A 15,927-nucleotide genomic window follows, 5' to 3' on the forward strand; every position below is an offset into this window, starting at 1 on the left:
TTAGAGAACAAAAACAAATTTTAATCATCGAAAATCACTTTATTGTTTTTCAAAATATTCTCCATGAAGATCTATACACTTTTGCATGCGTTAGAACCAATTGTCGAAGCACTTTTGCCACTCTGAATGAGGTACCTCCAAAACATGCATTCTGAATGGGCAACCGCTTCTTCAGGTGTCGAAAAACTTTGACCTCTCAGTTTGTTTTTTGCATATGGGAATAAAAAGAAGTCATTCGGTGCCAAGTCAGGACTATACGGCGGATGACCCATTAATTCGATGTTTTGGGTGCTCAAAAATGCAGTTATTTGAGCCGATGTGTGAGAGCTCGCATTGTCCTGGTGAAGAGTGATCCGTCTTTGGCGATTGGTTTTCCTAATTTCTTGGAAGACAACTGGCAAACAAATGGTTTTGTACCACTCAGAATTTACTGTTCTGCGTTGTTCTAGTGGCACGGTTGCGAAATGTCCAGTTTTTCCGAAAAAACAGGCGACCATTTGCTTGGAAGTGCTTCGTGCGCGAACAACTCTTCACGAAATTCGTCTTGGAGTGAACTACAACCACGATTGAATTCACCATACCATCGATAAACACTGGTCCTTGATGGAGCTTCATCGCCAAAAAATGAATTAAGTTCATCCATGCAATGTTAAAGTCGAAAGTTGTAAAAAATAATCGCACGAAAATGTTCACGATTTAATTCCATTTTTGGACCGAGATGAATCTTTTAAGTTACTGTAAACAACACAAATAGCGCTGGTATTTTAAAACGTTCTGAGTACGTAAAAGCCAAAAAATGGCAAACTTTGCGATACAGCTGTCAGTTGCCAGATTGCAACACCAGGGCTGCCAAATCCCGACATATAAAAGGCACCCCTCGTACAGTAGAGATTTGAGTTCTGGGTCATCTGAAAAATATCTAGTTGTCAGGTATTTGGCACATAGGCGCATGAAAACTAGCCGCCACTGGTCTATGCAAATCAGTAAAGTTAAAACAATCTGGCTTTCAAGCTGATTAACTTACAAAAGTTTTTTTTATTTAAGGTTCTTATGCATGTCGTTATAGCATTTAATGGTGACTTACAATCACCTCGGCCAGACAAATGGCCAATTCCAAATGGATCCTATTAAAACGGCGAATTTGCCTTAATTTTATTTTTATTTTCATTTTTGATTAGCATTGACATATAAAACGAATAGGAGTAATACCTTTGTAGTAAAACCTATTGGTTACGAATGGCTTTACAAGCAGTTCGCTTTACAGCTAAAGTAGTTTATCTTCCTTCTTAATTCAACGCTAGTAACTGATATTTTCCACATAGCGATGTCCCACGAAATGTCAGTATTATACCCATAAACGAACTAATCAGTATCTGCATCAACTTCGTACCAGTTAATGAACTAGTTCATAATGGTTAAAAATAATTGTATGATTGATTCCATCAAGATTTATGTGCGACTAATTCTAATTCTTGGAGTGTTTGAGAGAAAGATTCTGCGTAAGATTTTTGAACCTTTGCACGTTGGCAACGGCGAATATCGCAGACGATGGAACGATGAGCTGTATGAGCTCTACGACGGCATAGACATAGCGCAGCGAATAAAGATCCAGCGGCTACGTTGGCTGGGTCATGTCGTCCGAATGGATACAAACGCTCCGGCTTTGAAAGTATTCGATGCGGTACCAGCTGGTGGTAGTAGAGGAAGAGGAAGGCCTCCTCTGCGTTGGAAAGATCAGGTAGAGAAGGACTTGGCTTCACTTGGTGTGTCCAATTGGCGCCGGTTAGCACGAGAAAGAAACGACTGGCGCGCTTTGCTAAACTCGGCCAAAATCGCGTAAGCGGTTATCGCGCCAATTAAGAAGAAGAATTCTAATTCTAGCATTCTTAACATTTAAAGATTGCTTTTTCTATGCAGTAAAGAAGCTTCCAAAATTTGTGGCTTTGCTGATCACCTGGTCATCCTCGCGAGAAATATGAATGTTCTGAAAGAAATATTCCAACACGCTGAGAAAAGCGCGAGACCTTACACTCAGTGATAATAAATTTGAAAGCGTGGATGAAGTTATACATCTAGGACTGCTTCTAAGTAGAATGTACTGCTATCCCAGAGCGTATGCAGTGTGTTAAAAAGCAAGCTCTTGAGTAGAAGAACAACATCAAAATACAAGATGAAGCCCAAAATAAATAAGACTGAGCTAAAATAGAAACGACAGGAGCTTCGTTCTGATAACTTCGAGTTTATTTATTCAAAATAATCCCCTCGGGCCTCGATACACTATTTTGTGTGATCTAAAAGCTTTTCGAAAGAGTGTTAGAGGTCATTGGCCGGAATGTCCTTCAGGATGTCGGTACAAGCTTTTTGGATGGCCTCTACGGACGCAAAACTTTTTCCTTTCATGAACAAATGCAATTTTCCGAATAGATGGAGGTCACAGCGAACCACATCAGGCAAGTACGGTGAGTGATTGTGGTTAAACTGTGATTTCTAGTCAAAACATCAGTCACAAGCGTAAATCGATGAGATGGTGCATTATTATGCAATTAGCGCCAGCTTCCTCCTTCGCGGTATTCAGAGCGAACTTCTTGTGGACAATTCTCTTGGAATCGTAAAAACAAATGAACGCCGACTTTGAGTCCCAGTTTCAGGTTCATGTTGGAAACATCACGTTTCATCACCAGTTACAATGTTTTGAAGGAAGTTCTCGTCTTTTCTCGCCTCTTTAATGAGGTATTTCGAATGTTGAGTTCTGAGCAATTTTTGGTCCTCACTTAATTTGTGCGGAATGAAACGTGCACGGACCTTTCGTAAGCAAAAATGATCAGTTAAAATGCGATTAATCGATGTTTGCAGATATTCAACTCCTATTCCATGAATTTCAACGATGACTTCAGTTCATTTTTGATAAATTTACGAACAATTTCGATGGAGTTTTCGGTGATTACTGATTTTGTGTTCATTGTCATTTATGTCCTCAAAATCATCCAATCTAAAACATGTTAACTCTGGTACAAGATAGAAAATCATCGCTATAAAATTTTTTCATCATTGTTTTGGTTTACCTATTAAAAAAAAATGTATATTAGCTCTTTGTTCGAAACTCATCTTTGTACCGATGACTCAAACATACTGACACTTTAGACGCAATAACTTCGCTTCCACTGAACCGGATGTCACCAAGCTTTCCCGGAAGTCAGCTAGGTATATAACTTCCAACACACTAACTCATTAAAAAGATGGCGCCATCAAAAACATTTTTGTGACGGCAGTCTTGTTTATTATGGACTTCACCTTGTATATAAAGGCAAAACATTCATTCGACCAATGGCAATATATGTATGTGAAAGGTGGGCACTGAAAGCATATTCAATTACATAGTTAAGCATATTACAAAGAAGAATACGAGGTCCAGTACATGAAGGAAATGATCTCTATCGCATCAGATATAATAACGAGCTAGAAGAACTCCAACAAGGTGAAAACGTCGTGCTCTTTGTTAAATCGCAGCGCATCCAGTAGCTAGGACACGTTTGCAGAACGCCAGATGAAAGAATACCTCGCAAAGTTTTGAACGCACGTATGTTTGGTGAAAAGCCAAGAGGCCAACCGCGGAAGAGATGATTAAATGACGTTGCGGACGATCTAAGAAGCATAGGACCGACCCACTACCATAGTATGGCTATGGTCCGATGACGAGGATTGTGGAGGAAGTTAGTATCGCTGTAGTGTACTTTAGTTTCAAGTCCAACTTCAAATCTTGAAGTTGTTGGCTTTTCTATCATTGATATTTTTGCCAGTCAACGGAGGCTCTCCGTAAAAGCTTGTACCATTCTTTCTGCCTCTTTCGGCTCCACCTGATAACATCTTGTGCATCGTATATTTGTCGTATGTATTCATGCGTTTCGGTTCTTGATACTGTCTGCTCGGTTGTATTTTGCCTTTGACTGGCGCTGACATCCTGCTTTAGTTTAAGTTAAGCAGCAGTGAAAAGATAGTGCCGCAATTAAATTATACTGAGCAGAACTTTATTATATTGAAAAGTGATTATGACGGGAGTTTCTTTATGAATTTTATTGAAAATATTACAATATAATATATACACAGTTAAGTGAAAGAAAAGCGTTTTTAGGAGAATTTTTCCAAAAAAGTCATTTCGTTGATAAAACAGAAGTCGATGTTTCCATAATTCCTAAGTTTTTATGATCTCATATATAGGCATCTATCCATTTGCAATAATTTGAAAGTAAACCATACGAGTATACGCCAATTTTTTCAATAAACTTCATTTTGTTTATAAAATTAAATTACACAGTTGAAGCTTTTATGCCGTTACATGCAATTCTTGGAAAATTTAATTATTAAGTGAAAAATATTGTAACTTCATTTCGGGAAGGTTTTATGGTTTGCTGATGCCTATGTAGTTGCCATGTTACATTTCATTGCAATTAACCCAAAATAAGTGTGTAAATGTTTATATATGTGTGTACATCTCTGTATATGTATGCACGTGCATAAGGATGTGTGTTTCTCTTGAAATTTTTTTCTTTTAATTGGTATCAAACATTTCGGATACTTAATACTGAACCACGACGTCGACAGAAATACGCCTCAGCGATGCCCACGGTTATGGGCAAAGTTATTTATTGCATGTCTATTTTGAAACTCTGGCAAAAATAAGTAAACACAAACACAAAAAGGGAATATAAGAGAATTTAATTCTTAGCTATCAAATCAAAATATACAAAAAGTTTTAGTTTCTGTCTGGGATTTTCGCTTTAGTAGCTATTTCGGAAGCTCTGACACCCATCTGCATACATACGAGCATAAGTAGAACCATGTAAACTCAAACTTTTCGCATTTTTATTTTTTTTATGCATAGCAAAGAAAGGGATTAAAACCATTATATACTCGTGCTTGTATATATTGTATAACTGGTGCTTACAACCTTTATTCGGTCAGTGATCGAATTGTGTGGTGTTTACATCTTAATTTTGATGTTTTTTCACAAATATACCAGAGGGGCCTCTGAAGATCAGACGGTTTTTCATGAGTAACTTTTTCATGGAAGTTGGCAATTGCCTGCCACGGAGCAACCGCTTTAGAAAAAACTGTTTCTATTACTTGGTATTTCATTCCCCGGGAGAGTATTGCTAAACTACTTGAACAAGACGGAAAAGTGCGAAGACTTTCAATGACCGGGATTGCAATTTAGCCAGCTTTGCTTCACCTAGTGAATCCGCACTAATCTGCAATAAGTTTTGAGATATTAACTATTTCAACTGAGGACGTAATTAAAGTTGCTGGTGATCATAGGTCCTCTCAGCTTTTATACTTATACTCTCATACCTTTAGCTTCAATTACTCTCTGGCCTTAGGTATATTTGTTAACGATTGAGAAGAAACGCCTGTTGCCCCTGCATTTATGTACATGTGGCAACAACAATCACGCTCGCAATCATAGGCGGAAATCTTTAGTTTCCAAATTATTTGTGATTATTGCCAGTTGTACATTTTTCTTTGCCGTTAAAAACCTCATTTCTACAAGTCAACATGGGTGTGTCGCCAATAAGCTAGCTATTTTCAACGATTTCTTCCTCTCTGCTTTTGAAAATAAGTCTCAGGGGAATACTTTTTACATTGACTTCTCGAAAGCTTTTGAAAAATTATCACATCGCTTGCGTCTCCCAAAATGTATGTATTTTGCTTTTCTTGCCCTGGATTAAATCCTACTTAACTGATAGTCGCTGTTTTGTAGCTATTGGAAACGTTGTTCCAATACCATTCATCACGTCCTCAAGCGGCCCCTAAGCCAGAATACTCGAGCCCCTATTTCCTGTTCTTTTCATCGGAGATATTGGCTCATGCTTTAAATTTGCTAGTTTCCTATTCTATGCCGATGGCCTTAAAATAATTGCAACCCTAGCAGATTTACGCGACGCAGCCAACTTGAAATTCGACATAGGTAGAGTCAATATCAATAAATGCGTTCATGTAACTCGTAGTGGGTATACCAACACTTTGCATATTACGTGCTCTGTCTTACAATCAGTGACTCAAATGAAGGACCTTGCAAACTGGCATATTCTCTTCCGCTCGTATTCGATGTTCGCTTTTATGCGTTGAAGCTGTCAGGTGTTGACGAACTTCTGCACAAAAGATAATAATCAGTCGGTGCAAGGTCCGGAGAATACGGCGGATGCTGAAGGAGCTCCCATTCGAGTTTGTTGTTGTTTTAACAGTAATAGAAGCCCCGTCAGTTTAGGGTATATCACCGGTCGTCTTCGTCTGGCTCATCTATAGTTAAGCCCAGGAAACAAGCTGTTTCGACGGGTTGGGTCCAGAGGGAGAGAGATGTTAGATGAGTAGGTTTAAGGGGGCATGTGAAGAGGGGGTTAGTGTCGTGCGGAATATCTTCACATGCCGGACATATGTTTGGTATGTCGGGGTCAATTCTGGATAAGTAGGAGTTTAACCTGCTCCAATATCCAGAACGTAATTGTGCCAGTGTTACGCGGCTCTCACGGGGAAGCTGGAGCTCTTCATCTGCAATGGGTGGTGGTTGGACTCCGATTACGTCATTCACAGGGCAGGAGCTTATGAAGGTGGTAACAGTCTCCCGGTGAATGTGGTTTAATGTCTGTCTAAACACTGTCTGGTCCAGTAGGTGTCTGTTTGTTCTTTCCTGGATCTCGTCGGCGTAGTGTAGTAGGTGTCTCCTGACATGCCTGGGAGGCAGCTCTGGCTCAAGCATCCGAATGGCAGTGTTTTGGCATGTCTGGCTTAATCCACTCTGTGTCACTGGTTCCAGGCGACCAGACAGACGCAGCATAGTTTAGAACCGGCCGGCCAATCGTCTTAAATGTCGATAGCAACAATTCTTTGCCTTTGCTCCAAATGCTGTCGGCAAGCAATTTGAGGACCTTAGTGGCAATTGCGGTTGTGTGCGCAGAGAAGAAGGTTACACCCAAAATTTTGGGATTGTTTACCGTCGGGATTGGTGTGTCATCGACTTTTACCTTGAGGTGCCGTGGACTTAGTAGGGGAAAGGGGAAGATTCTTCGCAGTGAAAAAGCGAGAAAGATCGGTGAGGGAGACGTTCACTTTGGCGCACTGGCCGTCAATGGCATTGGCCGACGCCATTATCGTGGAATTGTCAAACCAGGGAGACTATCTCTGGTGGCTGGAGGAGCTTCGATATATAGAATTTGAACATCAAGCGTGAAAGGGCACCACCCTGCGGAACACCTTGCCTAATCTTCCTCTGTTTAGATGTATGGTCACGAAAAATCCCTGACAAGTGACGACCGTTCAGATAGTTGGCGGACCACCTCTTCAGCCCTGGCGGGAGTGTCGGCTAATAAATGTCATCTAGTAGCGTGGAATGGCTGACTGTGTCAAAAACTCTTGGAGAGCGGCTTTGATGACTTGAGCAAAATGTGGCCTGGCGCTGTAATGAAGGAGTATGATTTCACCATATCAATCAGGTCTTTTCAAGCCAATAGCCTCATTCGCGTGGTGTAGCTGGATAGTGTAGAGCTCCTTGTTGACCGTGGCATTCTTTTCGGGAATTTCTTAGTCCCACCAAATAGATACCTTGATATTTTTTGGATGAAGATCCGACTTGACTCTTGGTTTTTTCGTATTTCCTGGTGCCACCCACTCCTTTCTTTGCTTCGTATTAATGTTTAGGCACTATTTTTCATCTCACGTAACGAAATCGGTACAAAAAGCGCTTTTATGACCGCGCGTTGCTCGATGGCGGACGAGATGCTGAGAATGAATTTGAAGGCGACTTTCTTTTTTTTTTTTTCGTTGAACTCGTCCGGCACTCAGGCTCCCAATTTTTCGGTAATCACATTGAATGAAGGTGATTGAGAATCGTTTTATGATCGAAGTTCATTTCTTCCGCCAATTCACGACTGGTTTGGCGCATTCTCCTTCAAAAGTGATTTGAGACGTTCTTCATCGAATTCAGAAGCCCTTTCGCTGCGGGACATGTCATCAACGTTAAAGTCGCCATTTTTGAACATTGCGAACCATTGCTGTGCTGTTAACTCAACTATGGCACCTTTCCATACACATCACAAATGTCCCGGGTTACTTCGGCAGCTTTTTGACCTTGATGGAAAGTAAAGAAGAGCAGGTTTCGAAAATGTTGATTTTTGTCTCCTGGGTATTCCATCTCTAAGCCTCAAAACTAATAAAAAATTAAATAACTCAAAAATACAATTAGCATAGTTTTGTAAAGCAGAAAGATTTCTATTAATTGAATACTTCTCATTTGCCAAATATCACACAAATCGTTGTAAAATAAAAGAAAATATAAAAACGTTACGATCCTATTGCCCAACCCAATACTAACATTTAAGGTGCTACATTTTCCAAAAATTCTGTGTCGAAGCTTCGAACTAAACTACTAATCACACACATATACTCATACATTTCAATTGTAGCAATGATATAAACTTCCAATTAAAGAAAAAACAATTTCAATTTACTACGAATAATTGCAGGTAGAAAAATCAAAAAATATAAATATTCATAATAAAAATGAAAATATACGTACGTGTATACGTGTATATATGTACGTTCAAAACAAAAGCCAGTTTGTATGTTTAATTTTAAAATAAGAGCAAATTTTCTAAGTATATCGATTCCTTTGTTAAGCTCCTCAGTAAGAAGAATTTCCGTATGTAGCTGATGTTTATGTAGTACATTTATATTTTATTTAAAACATCTCAATTTCACTATTTTTATTCAAAATACGGCTCTTAACAATTATACTGTATGTGTGTATTCATCGGATGGCGGCGCAGGAGGAAGGGATTGTACGTGGTTCCTCCACGGTCGCTCCGATGACTGAAACGTCCTTACCCTCTAGTCCTCTATTATGGAGTCATACTAAATTAAAATTTTACAACGAAAGTAACCTCGTCGAGCAGCGTTTAACACAGTCTACGGTAGGCGCTATTAACACTAGAGTGGCTAAAACTTTATAGGAATTTAGGGTGTGGCCTAAACAATGTGCACAACGGCAAAACTAAAATATACAGCGTGAGCATATCTACAGGCAAAATCCGTGAAACAGTCGATTCATGAATGTCTAACTGTTGAGAACGTCGAGAGTTCGATGTTGAAGGCTGTTCAGCAACACTTTGCGCTACAGCAGCAATGTTCTCAAAAGCAGGTTCAGTTTTTGGTCTGCCAGTCCTTTTTCTATCTTCCACATAACCAGTTTCTTGAAATTTTTTCACCAACCTTTGAACTGTCAACGATTATTTCCACCGAACCCTTGGTGATATGTCTAAAGAGCTGGATGTTGACAAATCAACGGTCGGTAAACATTTGCACGTAACTGGGTGCCACATCAATTAAATGAGAGGGATATCGAGTGACGTTGGGTGACGTTTGAGATGCTTCTGGAACGGCAGAAAAAAAAGGTTTTCTGCATCGCATCGTCACTGGCGATGAAAAATAGATCTATTATGATAACCCCAAGCGTCGAAAATGTGGGATGTGAAACCATCTCTGGCAATTGTTACCGACTGCAGCTAATGCGTTTGAATCGAGCTCTCAAAGATCGGCTATATTTATGTAACGCAGTGTAGATACTCGAGGCTCACGTTGCGGTCACGCAACTGTTATTCTTCCACAAAAAGCTGAACAAATCAATTAAAGCAACTTCTTACGTAAGTATCTAGTTCCAACTTTAGTCATAACAAATTTAATTTGTATTCAATATTTAAACTTAAACTTGCGACGTTCACCGAGTAGTTTGAGCTTCTTCTCGTTTCAAGAAAATGGCACTTAAATTGTTCCATATTGTAATTTTTACAATACTGATTTTTTGTCTATTTTTGCAGCCTGCTGAAGCGGTACGCAACTATTTTTTTAATATTTTAATTACTAACTTCCAATATTTATAATTTTCTAGGAAAATTTTTTTACAAAAATTGGCGACTGGTTCAAAGGGGCATACAAAGATGTTAAAAAATTTCTTCGTAGTGTGTTTATACGCAATCATTCGGTTTAATCATTCGGTTACAAACATTTCAATGGAATTGTGTTAAAAGTATCTAATAATTGGAATTAAAATGTTCTTCAAATAACAGCATTAAACATCCTTTATAAATAATTGTGGAATGCTGCGGCCAATATTTTTGCTGAATGTGTAATTACTGTTGCTCGCTTTTTTCATGCCATAGAGCAACCAGCAACCGGAATAGAGGGAGAATAGAAGGGGCAGTATTTTATGTTTATCTAAGTAGTGATTGGCTTAGAGTGAGTGGAGGAAGCCAGAAAATCGGGAATTTTACCAAACTCATTTGCTCCAGCTAACTATCTTTATTAATTTCTTGAGCACTGTGGCTTGCAGCACTCTTGTGATGCCCTTAGAAGAAGAACTTAATGGAATGGAAATGCAATGACATATAAGAGTATACATATAATTACTGTGTCGGCTGTTTGGTCAAACTCTTCCTCCAATTTGTGATGTGCATCTTGATGCTGTTCCGCAATCGGAGAGACCTACAAGTTTAGTTTTATGCTACCTCCGAACGGCATATAGTTTTTTTTAAGAGCGTTTCCATGACAGATATACATTCGGAAGCTTGACTTACCTACCTATCCTTTTGTATCATTTAGTATTTCATACCCACAGAGTGTTTCTAACACAGGCCCTACCGAATGGTAATCACCGAATAAACCAGCCAATAAAAAAAATTAAACTTCGAATCTTAATTTATTGCAGATTAATAGGGAATAAATGTAATTTATTTACATGGTCTCGAAGACAAAAATACGTCACTTATTAGTGGCGCTCAGGCCGGCCGCTTGAAGTGACATCCACTGATGTGGTTGAGAAAGTCGAAACCCTTGAATAGAAGCAAATCAAAGAAAAGATTGGTATGCCTAGGGGCAGCGCCACGTGGGCGTAAGTGCTAAAACCATTTCAGAAGCAACAGCGCAACGAAATTTGGCTCTTTACTGTGAGCTCGAATCCAAATAAGAGTTCATGCAATAAGGGTTCCAATTTGTCAATATTGGTTAGAAAAGTGAAAGCTACAGTCTTCTAAGATTTATAAATTGTTTCATTAGTCGATTCTAATACAAAGGCATCAATATACATGCATATGAGGAATACTATGCTTGACTTTTGGAGGAATGAAAATATGCCAATAAAGATACAAGAAGGGAAAATTGGAATCGAGAAGTGTTTCTTGTACAGAATCATCCGCATGCACACAATCGTTATAGTGCGATGGCTGATCTACACAAGTGTAGCTTCAAAACACTTAATCATCCTACTTATAATGGCAAGTATATGTGGGAATGTATAGCCCACCAGTCCGGGAAGCTCCAACATACCATCGAGGATTCCTTAATTAAAGTGATCAGCCCTATCGTCGCACTGCGCGCAATATATCTTGCCTGCATGTCTACTGGCAGGAAGTTTAATATCGCATACAGTTTTTTCGATGGTGTGGTTGACATTGCACCAGTTATAAGAACAGATGCGAGCCTTCGGACCTTGTCAACTCTTTTAATGCTCACGCCCCTCTACGCAGGAGTATAACGCCGTCGTAGCTTTGCGTCCTTTATCTGCGACTCTGAGCTCCCAATTTAGCTTTCTATCCAGTACGAGTACTAGAAACTTAGCCTTTCTGTTACTTTAAGGGCTTTTTTCCATAAAAATATTTGTTGAAGAGCAGGTGTTTTATGTTTCCAGTATCAGCTCCGTTTTTCCCGGATTTACTTCTAGTCCTCGACTTTTGCACCAAAGGGATAGTCTGTTGAGAGCTCTTTGTTGAAGATCACACAGTGTTGAAAGGTGTTTGCCCGAGATTGCTATTATAATATCATCAGCATATGAAATTATCCTGCCCCCCATTTTTTTTCAAGTTCCTGAAGAAGATTATTGACGGTCAGGTTTCACAGAAGTGGATTACCCCACCCAGTGGTGAACCCCGATCAGGAATTTCCTTGCGGATGTTGCACCAAAAACTACGCGTATCGCCCGCCTGATTAGCATTCGTTCTATGAACGATACAAAAGCTGTTTACTCCCATTTCCGTTAGCGATTTGGTAATTGCTTCCGGATGTATGTTATTGAAAGCACTCTCGATGTGCAGAAAAACATCAAGGTTGCATTCCTTATAGTGAAGTGATTTCCCAATTGTATCGACTAGTGAGTAGAGCGCTGTCTCTACTGATTTGCCCCTGCTGTATGCATGTTGAGAAGGTGATAGCTTGTTGCTGATGTTTCCTTTGATGCGCACATCTAGCAATTGTTCAAACTTTTAACAGCAAGGATGACTGCCGCAAAGACGACTGCCGCAAGAACCCAACCTAACCTAATATCCTAATTTCATATACACAATTTTTCTAGCTTTTATTAAAAGAACGTTACGCTTATTAAATTTCTACTGAATTTGACCTCTTTACACCTTTGGCAACAATTCTCATTACAATTTAATCACCTTAAGCTTAAAATGCATCAATAAGAAAAGTAAAAACGTTGTGGTTTAGCTGCTATTTACGAATTACAGTAAGAACGCAACAAAGAAGTCTGAGGGGGTTAAGAGAGTTATATCACGGCATCTCGTTAAAAATTTCCAGAAATCTCGACATCAATAATCATCGCTTATATTGGCATGTCTAATATGCCATCGTAAATGTATAACAAATGAGTTTGTCACGGCTTATGTGCGAGTATAATTATTTAATTGTTTGCAAATATGTGTAACCGTTCCATAAATTCCTTTTACATTTTATGCATTTACGTCTATGAGTATTTATTTTCTAGGAGCAAGATAATAAACCAGAGTCAGATATGAAGTCAAAGATATTTTACAATTCAACATTTCTTCTACTTACATCACCTAACCTTACGGTATTTGTGGAAAACAAAGTGGTTGATGAACTCAATGATAACTCGGAGGGGGGAAATATTTTGAATTTACTTTTCAGCATTTTTACACACATACATATATACTTACATACACACATACATATGCATGTACATATTTAAAAACCAATATCAATCAAATATGATTCGAAGGCATTTATGGGCACCAGTGATGGAGTTGGTAAGTCATCGAAAATTTATCATTATAGAATTTGTTCACGAATTCAAGGCAACAAAAGGCAACGAACTAATTGATTCTTCTCACCTATAAATACGACGTCGAACTGTGGCAATACGGAGAAATGCTAATATACATAATATAATAAAATATAGTACAAGTTGGCGCAAAATTAATTACCCTATCGGAAGTTCTACAACTTTTGGAAATAACATTTTACACTTGTGAACTGGGCAGCTTCTGTAAGCAAATAGATAAGCCAAGGAGCAAGGTTGACTGTCTACGAACTGACGACAAATCACAAATGCTCGAGTCACGTGCTCACGACGATATAAGACAGAATAATACTATCGCAACTTCTTCGGAGCGAATAATTTCCATTCGCTCATGTGATAGGAACCTGGGGGCATGCCCCACATACCACCGGTATGACGGCACAACGACATTAGCAGGCGAGCCTTTATCATGAAGCTATAGACGGTATATTTTTTATGCCATCTTTGGCATTTGTCAAGTAGACAGATGCACAATTTGATACAATAGACAATTATTGAAACTTATTATGAGAACGTTCGATCTTTAGGAACAAAATATCGTAAAATAGAAAAGGGACCGACAGACTAAAGGTCGAAAGCTGGATATTCTGTTGAAAATATTGATGCTGCAACGCAAAGCAATTCTGAACAACCTTCAACGTATCGACTGCTTGGCGGAGTTTACCTTTAGATATGCTCATGGTGGGCATTAAAATTATGTGACTTTTCACATATAATTGTTAAGAAGCGTATTTTGAAACACGAAAAAATCTAAATGGTTACTTAATTTATATTAACACAACATCTACCCTTTTAAATTACCCGTTATAATAAACAAAATTGCATGCACTTTTAAAGTGACATAGGTGACGTTGCAGATCTGGTTAAATACAGCATGAAATATACTCATAAAATCCTTATTTATTGTTAAAAACCGGCTTTTCGGTACTTGCTGAATAGAAAAATTTAAAACTCTGCTCTTTTGTGACGGATTTTAAATTTAGATAGAGGAAGGTTTAAACATACAAAGCATATACATATGAATACATCTGTGGCACAACATTTTCAGCCCCTAATTGGTTTTTTAACTGTTCAAAAATGCCCATGAGGTAGAATGTTGGATCAAATTTTGTCCGCCTTTCTGAGTCATCACTATACCGAACCCCTTGGGTCCATTTTACGACTGAGACATTTGGAGCGCATGACGTGTTTTGTTTTAATAATATATTTTTCTTTTACAATTCTAATTACCTAGAGTATCTTAATACAACGTATGTCAGCAGCATTTGAGAAACAAATGAATTATTACGTGAATTGTACTGTTTCTACATACCACACCAAGCAACCAAAAATTAAATCCGTTTCAAAGGAAAATGTTTTCTAAAATAAATCCGTACCCAAGGGGTTAATCTCGTCCGCAGTTCGCAATAAAAATCAGTTCATAGTTACGCTCAACATAATCAACTACACACATCCATACATGCATGGACCTCACCACTTTCATACTACAGTCGCAGCGATTACACCAGGTATTGTACAGGCTCCGCTCTTGCTGTCGTGATAACAAACCGCTACACTTAGCGACGCTCTTCTCATATCACCTAAGTACCGTGGCTACCCTTTTGAATATACTAGAAATATTTTCCCCACTGCCCAAAGCTATTCGTGTAGTTACGTATTTATTCCGGTTCTACTCAAAAGCTTCACCCAGGAGACGTGAAAGCCAATAATTAAGCAAAGAAATAACTCCAAGTTAATTTAAAATGACGCGAATAAAGCTAATTATAATGACCCAAAAAAATTATTTCCCAGAAGAATATGATGTCTTATCCCGAAAGAAACAGATACCCAAGAAAAGTTTATTATTAACACTCAACCCATCAATGGACTCGAACAGAATAATGCGAGTTGGCTGACGATTAAGCAATTCCGTCGCACTATCACATAACGAGAGACATCCGATCTTATTACGCTATAGCAGCCAAACGGCGGCAATCAACTGGTTCTGTGACTAATGCGAACAGAGTTTTGAATACCAAAATTAAGAACCCTCATAAAATCGGTTGTCCCCAACTGCAAAACTTGTATATAAAACAAGAAAACACAACACGCACAAATAATCGTGGCACTCCCAGCTGAGAGGTCGAGCCTACCCGTCTATTTGCCGCTACCGGAATTGATTACACCCGACCCTATGAGATCAAAAAGTACACTATAAAAGCATACCTAAAACTAAGGCTTACTCAGGTATACTCTGAAAAATCGCCTGCTTCGCAACTAAGGACTTACATCTCGAGCCCGTCAGCAATCATACGACACGCGCTTTGATGGCCGCATTTGCACGTTTCTTTTCCATGTGCGGATGTTCTGCCGATCTCTACTCGAACAACGGAACAAATTTCGTAGAAGCCTCCCAACTATTAGTCAAAAATCGCCGAAAACACATCAACCCCCAGCAGCTCCGAACATGGGCGAACTATGGCAGGCTTGAGTAAAAAGTTTCAAAACCATTTTCAAAAAGGTATCACAAACCTAAAACTTTACCTTCGAGGAACTATATACCCTACGAGGTGTGTTCAAAAATATACTGAGCAAAAAATCGCCGAACACGGAAAGCACTTCTCTTATTTATGCCTCTTACAATCATATTAAACTTGCTGTATTGCTAAATCCGTCAACATATCTTAGAGACGAGTGTGCCAACATAAAAAAATAATAATAATCGGAAGTCGAATGTACGTAGCCCGCAAAATTTGAAACCTTCACCTTACTTTTTGAACACACCTCGTATATCCACATGTACACAC

The 15,927-nt window shown here is 38.9% G+C and overlaps 1 long non-coding RNA gene across 1 annotated transcript; it reads left to right on the top strand.

Annotated features, from left to right (window-relative positions):
- The first annotated feature begins 9,753 nt into the window (after positions 1-9,753).
- LOC129236112 (uncharacterized) lies at positions 9,754-10,119 on the top strand. The gene is made up of 2 exons (XR_008581630.1): positions 9,754-9,875; positions 9,935-10,119. It is a non-coding gene; the product is annotated as an uncharacterized LOC129236112 (long non-coding RNA).
- Positions 10,120-15,927: the final 5,808 nt, after the last annotated feature.

This window comes from Anastrepha obliqua, chromosome 1 (genome assembly GCF_027943255.1).
Source record: "Anastrepha obliqua isolate idAnaObli1 chromosome 1, idAnaObli1_1.0, whole genome shotgun sequence".
NCBI classification, from domain to species: Eukaryota; Metazoa; Arthropoda; class Insecta; order Diptera; family Tephritidae; genus Anastrepha; species Anastrepha obliqua.